The sequence below is a fragment of the Chinchilla lanigera genome, unplaced genomic scaffold (assembly GCF_000276665.1).
Source record: "Chinchilla lanigera isolate Chin_1 unplaced genomic scaffold, ChiLan1.0 scaffold00069, whole genome shotgun sequence".
Lineage (NCBI taxonomy): Eukaryota > Metazoa > Chordata > Mammalia > Rodentia > Chinchillidae > Chinchilla > Chinchilla lanigera.
Window position 1 is genome coordinate 7,574,493 of NW_004955470.1, and position 7,214 is coordinate 7,581,706.

Genomic DNA, 7,214 nt, shown 5'->3' on the forward strand with positions numbered 1-7,214 from the left:
TAATTTTCAATGAGCTGTTTTACAAAATACATGCATTCCTTTTCCAATTAGATGACTGTACTGGTTTCTCTGCTATATTAGACATAGCTGTGTGATCTTAGCTATCTAACCCCCAACATTGCCAAGTATCATGTTTCTTGTTTATGGAACAAGGAATTTGAGTTACAGACGATTTGGCATCTTTTCTAGCTCCTTCTAAGGATTCACTGTAAAGCTAAAATACACTAGGGAGTAGTTGCTTTTCCTTTCAGGTTCTGAGGTGAGCAGTGAAGTGCCTTTGTCCTGAGAAAACCTGTTCCACGGACAGTGGGACAAGAAGGATGCGGACACCAGTTTCACATCCCTCCTCGTCTGTTACTGTGGGCAGAAGGGAGAGCGCACCCTTTCCAGTAGACCTGGCAGATGCGCCAGAGCTTCCTTTGTTTGTGTGGGTGAGTGAGACTATTTGCATCTTTATAAGTCAAGCCAAAAACCGAGATTCAGGACAACAGCTGAAGGAAGTCAATAGTCTGTTTGATCAAGCCACATGAGGTGTTCTGGAATCTTCCACCAAGTGGAAGCTTTTTTCTTGCTAAATGTTGGCACTGATGAGTGCTTTGGAAACCACTGTGGATGGCCGATCCATTAGTATTCTTCAGGGAACACTTCTGGAACGGAAATAAGCCTATGTTACCAAAGCCAAGAAGCTTAAATGAGTTGGTTGTCAGTTCTTCTCTTGGTGGAGGAATTAAATGTGTTGAGAGTTATTTTTAACCTTCAGTTGAGCCAACATGAAATAAGCTCAATTCTGGGAGGACTGGGCCTTATCTGGGCTGCAGTGTGCTGAGTCAAAGCTGAGTGTCTCCAGGGATGTGGCTTGAAGATGCCCGGAAGGAGGGAGGCAGTGCGTGTGGAGGTCCTGGTTGGAGTCCCAGAAAGACCTCACTCATGGCATGGCTACTGTGTGGGTGAAACTCCTGGGCTCTTCGGAGGTCTTGAACCGAGCCTAGAAATTCAGATTTATTGGAGTTCAGGGATGTTCAGGCTCCTAAAATGGGCCTATTCTATCCAGTCTCATGAGGGTATTGAGTAACACAATGCCAGGTTAAGTAGACAAGAAGATCTCTTCCCAGTGACCCATGGCAGTAACCTTGGGACTTTACTAGGCATCTAAAGGCAGCTTGGGGAACATGAACTAATGCCTGAGGGAGGATACAGGCCTGATGGAGTTCTCAAACACTGCAGCTCAGCCATAAGACCATGGATTCTGATCCCAGACTGCCCTGCCTAAGTCCCAGCCCCTGTGACATTGTTGGCATCACAGAAGTCTCCTTAGCCTTTCTCGGTCTCTGCTTCCTTATCTATGACATTGGTCTAGTTTCACTGCATCATTTCAAAGTTTGGAGAGAGTTCATTGTGAATCATTTAGAACAATGCTGGCCACAGGGAAATCATTTGGAGCATTAGCTATCAGCATCCCCAGCTAAGCAAACTCATGCAAAGGGCCAGATGGTAAACAGTTCAGGTTCTGCTGGCCATGCAGTCTCTGCTGTCCTCACTCGCCTCTGGTGTCGTAACCTGGTTTGGATCTTCAGTGTTCTCAAAAGCTGATATGTTAGGGGCGTGGTCACCAGCCCATGGTGCTATTGGAGGTGGTGGAAACTTTCAGAGAGATAGGGAAGGTGGGGTACCCATTCTCATATTTGAGGCTGGCAGAATTTGACTCACGTGGCTCATATTTTAGCCCTTGTGCCCCAGCCCTGAGGAGCTCATACTCACATGGGTGGAAAGAATCCAACATGACTGCAGATGAGTTAGGGACATGCGTTCCCAGCCAGGGCCTGGCCCCAGTGAGGGGTGCTAGAGTCAGGCAGGACAGAGTCTCCTTTCAAAGGGGATCTTAGTGGTCAACTGTTGAAGGCTACTGTCCCCTCACTTGCATCCTGCCCAAGGGGAAGTGTGATGAGTAAACATCTGGCCTCCCCCAAAAGCATCCTGTAGGGGTAGCAGATGTGGTGGCACCTGGAGGCAGCACTGCTTTGATAACAGCGAGAGAGCCCTGGCCACAAGCCCTATGCTTTAGAGAGATGGACACCAGAACCCAAAGGCATCTTTCACAATTTATTATCAGTCTTATAAGATAATTAGGCCAAAAACTGAGCCAAAGTGGATCTCTCCAAGCCAGAGGATGCTGTGAACAGAGGGAGCAAAGCATGAGCCTGCTGTCAGGATCCAGGGAGAGCTGCCGCTTTTGTTTAAAGTCAGTAACCCCAAATCACGCAAAGTGGGCATCGAGGCAGGGGCTGGGTTCCACGAGCGACTGTGTCCTCCCGTCTTTGTTGAGAGAGGATGGATATGGCACAGCCTAGAAATCCCGAGTCAGAAAAGTGAGGTGTTCTCTCTACTTAGGCCACCGGGTTACCTCTTGGGCTGCAGCAGATGGTGGCTGGGGGTCTATTTTAGTTTTGGGGTTGTGGGAACCCTTGGTTGCTGGTCATAGGCCCTGGGCACAAATAGGCAGAATTTCAAACTTTGTATTCTTAGGTTGATGTTAAATAATGCTGAAATATCATAGCACGCATATTACGGCTCGAATGTGTGCCTCACATTTCATGTATTAGATACTTAGCTCCTCACTTAAGGTCATTTAGAGGCGGGGCCTCTGGGTAATGAGGACTGTGCTATCGGGAAATGGATTAACAGGTGAGTGGATTACTGAGAAAGTGACTGTTACAAAAGTGAGCTCCCTCTGGCACCCTCACTCTCTTTTTTCAAGTACCGCCTCCACCATGTTGGGTGTAGCAGGCAGGCCTCTCCCATGTCAGCCCCATGCTCCTAGCCTTTAGGATTATGAACTCTATCCTTTATAAATTACTCAGTTTAAGGGATTCTTACAATAGCAACAGATAACAGACTAATATGTAGGTCTGCGAGTCTCCATTTGTGGTCTCCTTTAAGTGCAGCAAGACTTAGGTTGAGCTAAACCAGAGCCAACTCCTCCACAAAGACGCTGGGACACTTGACTGCTTATCCTCGGAGGACGCCCCCTCTAGAGAAGTTACTCACACCCATTCTGCTTCCGTCAAAGCTGGCCTGGCCAGGGAGCAGGCCTGCCCGCAGAGTGAGCTTTCTTCATGCTCCAAATTTCACCCATTGTGTGAGGGTCTAATTAAATGCAAATTTCCCGGAGTTCTGGTTCATTGCTGTTGTAATGTTTCGTGGATATGCACGCAGACAACTTTTGTGTTTGGCTCGGGTTTTGATTTCAGAAGTTGTCCCTGCATGGTGCAATTTTGCAGAGGGCTTGGGTGGTGGATGTATGGGGCTTAAAAGAAACAAGTTTTCCCAGTTCCCAGAGGTTGAGAACTCCTCTTTCCTGAGTGTGTGCTCCAAAGGCCCTCTCGGCTCCAATCCCGAGTCATTTTAACACCATTTCAGAGAAGCTAAAAGCAAATGCTCCAATATTACGTTTAGTTCACAAGGGGGAAACTGAGGCAGGGTCCTTAAGGTAACAAATGTGCAGTGTTTCAAAACTGTAGTTGAACACAGGTCCTTGACTTGTGACTTACAAGCTGCTTAAACTTTTTCTGTTGCTAAAATAGTTTCTCTCTTGCCTTTTCTCATTTTAAATTTTATTTCAGTCATGAATGAAATGCTTATAGCTGACCATAGTCTCCTACAGAAGTCATTTATTTGCTACTTTGACCATTCACAGTAGAGTTAAGAATTTGGAATTATTGCCCTATACAGCCAAAGTAGGCATATTAGTTACGGGTTGTCATTTAAAGGATTTCCTTAGACTAGAACCCTTGAACAATGACAAGCACTTAGCTCAGGGCTTGAAGACGGTCTTCCAGGATGCTTCCGGCTGAGGCCTCTCATGAGGTGGCAATCAGAATGTCCCCAGGTTGATGGGGGCTGTGTGATGTGCTTCCAGGATGACCCTCGCTGGCCAGCTGGGGCTGGCTGTTTAAGTTCTTGGACTCATGGCCTCATAATAAGCACTAAAGAACTACTGGAGAACCAAATCCAGAGGTGAAGAGTTGACAGGAGTAAGTGTACATCCTATCAGCAGTAATGACCAGGGGGCCTTGCATGGTAATGGGGGGACATTTGTTGCTCTGCGAGCTGCAGACAGCTGTCTGTCCTGCCCTGCTGTTCTCTGGCTGATTCTGACGAGCTGCCACGTCCTACGGGATCCATTCTGTTTCCTACTCTCAGTTCAGCTTAAATAGAAGTGAAAGCATTCTGATTCTCTCTACTGCTCAGAATCATCTTTAAATACCTGAACCCTGCCTGCAGTGTCCCCTGCGCCCCTTCACTGTATTTGCAGGGCTCTGAACACACATGAAGCCCCGCTTCATGTCCTTGTGCTCCGTGTGTCCCTGCCCTGGCTCACCGAGACCCTGAGCACTCTGCAGCACCGGGGCTGGGAGTGGGTCCCTTTGCTCTCTGGCTGGCTGCTGCATTATGTGTCAAATACTGCAAGGCCTGGGCTGAGCTCTTCTCCGCCAGGTCAGGCTCCTCCAACCCCTTCTCAAAACGTCCTTCTCCAAAGTGCCAGCGAAAACCACCTGAGTGTGCACAACGCTCCCTAGGAAGCTCTTCGCTGTGTCCGCCCTGCGCTCTCCCATGCTGGCTCTGTGTCCGGGTCCCCTCAGCTGTGAGCTGCCACGGGTTGTCAGAGCCTTTCCTGATTTTTGGTGGCATCCTGAAGAAAGTGCCCTTTGGTCCCATTTACCCACGGACACTCATATACCTGGTGTAGTGGATTGATAACTGGTGGTCAACTTATAACCCCCAGCTGAACTGAGTGAGTGGTGCTGGGTGTGGGAGGCCCACCTGAGGACTGTTGCCAGCAGCATAAGAGGCAGACCTGGAGAAGAAGAAGCAAGGCTGTTGGGAGCCGAGGAAGGCTGTTGGGAGCTGAGAGAGACCGTGGGGAGCTGGCCTTCCTGATGAACTTAGCTGTTTTCATCCTCCGAGGAGCTCGGGACCTCACTGGCACTGAGAATGGCTTTAGTTCACTTTGGGGAAGCTCTGGTCCTCACTTTGAGCATAGCTGCCTGGTTCCGGAGGGGAAGATGGTGCACTGCCGGCCTCCTGGAAAAGCTTTCTGCATTGGCTTCCCTGATGGGAACTCAGCCATCCTGATCATCGGAGGAGCTTGGGACCTCACTGTTGCCGACGATGGCTGTGGTACCTTTTGGGGGAGCTCTGGTTCTTCTGAGCATCACTTCCTGGCTCCAGTGCAGATCCCTCAGCTTACTAGCACAGATCCTTCTTCCTGCTGGCACAGACTTTGTAGATTCCACCACTGACCTTTGGGCCTTCCCAGCAGATCCGTGAAAGAGACCTGCATGAGATGTTGTCATGGGTTCTGGGCCTCCAGTTGGAATCATGGGAGGCATTGTTATGAGCTCTGGGTATTCAGCTCAACTCATGTAGGACATTGTTGTGGGATCCAGGCCCTCAGCTGGATTCCTTGGTCTTAGTGTGTGGACAGATTTCCTACACTCTTTTGTATGCTGTTCTTTGGGTGACTTATAAATAATCATATAAAGTATGTGTCCTGTATTATATTGTTCCCCTTGCAAAAATAAGCTGCCCCAAACCGACACACCTGGCTTCCTATCTGGAGATTAAAACCAGCACTTAAAAAGGCAGGGTGGCTACAAGAGGTAGGTAGAGGGTCAGCATATGCAGAGACCACAGGACACTGGTGAGAATCCACACAGAGCAGGAAACACTCAGAAAGGGAGGATGCTGGTGACGCTCGGTGGCAGGGCAGGATGTCTGGAGGACGGCTTGGCCAGGAGAAGGGCGAGGGCCTGTGTGCCCCTGGATTGCTGTCCTCCTGTGTCTGAGGCCAGGCTCAGAATACTCACAGCACCGGGCCCTGGGGTCACCAGAGAAGGGCCCTGGGCTGTGAGGCTGTGCGTGGGGTCTGGGGCCAGGTGTGCGACTGGGAAGGCGGGTGTGTCTGAGGGGTACGTCACTGGTCCTTGGAGGGGCAGTGCAGCCTGTTCTGCAGAGCTAACTCCTCATACCTGCAGAGCTGGCTCTCCGCTAAGCTGCCAAAGCAGGGCGGCCGGGGACCCAGGGTTGTCTGTGTTTGTCTTTTATCAACACTGTCATCTCCTGGTGTCACTAGTTTTCCCACAGATGAGCTATGCAGTGGCTCTAGGGAGTCACTGTGATCAGCAGATCAGTCCTGTGGTTTCCTGTGGACAGGGGACGGTGGGGTGAGTGTGTGTGTGTGTGTGTGTGTGTGCACGCTCATGGTGGTGACCCGTGTGTCTGAAGTCATTGAAGGTGGTGGTCTATGAGGACAGCGCCCGAGCACTCCCTGGGGGTCTCCTTCCAGCCACAAGAGCCATTTCTATGCCAGACCCAGGACTGGGTTTACTTTTGTGTTCCATTTACCCGATGAGAGCTCTTTCGAGGACAAGCACACGAAATACCGAAGCCACACATCTGGTCCCACGCTGGCAGTAGGGGCATGGTAAGCGCGCGCTATGAGTCACCGGTTTCACTGTTAACCAGGCCCCAGTGGGTGCGACCTTTGACAGCCGCAAGCCACCAGGGCTTCCATGTCAGCCTTTCAGGTTGGCACCTCTGGAGCCTATGGGGTGAGGAGACATGACAAGTTCTGGCCACCTGAGCTGGCCAGGTCCCTCCAAAAGTGTGCCCCATTGTTACGGGGGCCCCGGAACATGGTGCAGGGGGTCTTGAGTCTCCTTTTGGGATGAGGAAGCAGCCAGCCTGATGGGGGGCCCAGAGGTCTCCCCAGACCTTTAGAACCACTCCTCCCAGGGCTGGGAGAGAAGAGCTGGAGACGGGAGACCCATCTGTTTGTCCCACTGTACTCCTGGTGAGTTTCTCTGTGGCAGGAATCCCACCATGTGGCTGGGCGGGAACCACAGCCTACCCCACCCTCGGCTCTCCCAGAACAGTCTCTGCATGGTCAGGTTTCACTCCTACAGCACAATCCTAGAGGCAAGGTGATGCTAGAAAGCAAGTACCTCATATCAACAGCAACGCAGGACATCACATTCCCACGCAGGAGGCCAGAATGGGAGAGCTGAGGCCTGGCTTCGGCTTTCGTGACACCAAGGGTCCCAGGAGAAGTGGTTGCTGTCTGAGGACTTCTGGCCAGGCCCCATCCTCTAGAGGATTCCTCTTTGCCCAACACCACCACCCTGGGGACCCACCTTCCAACACGTGAGGGTTAC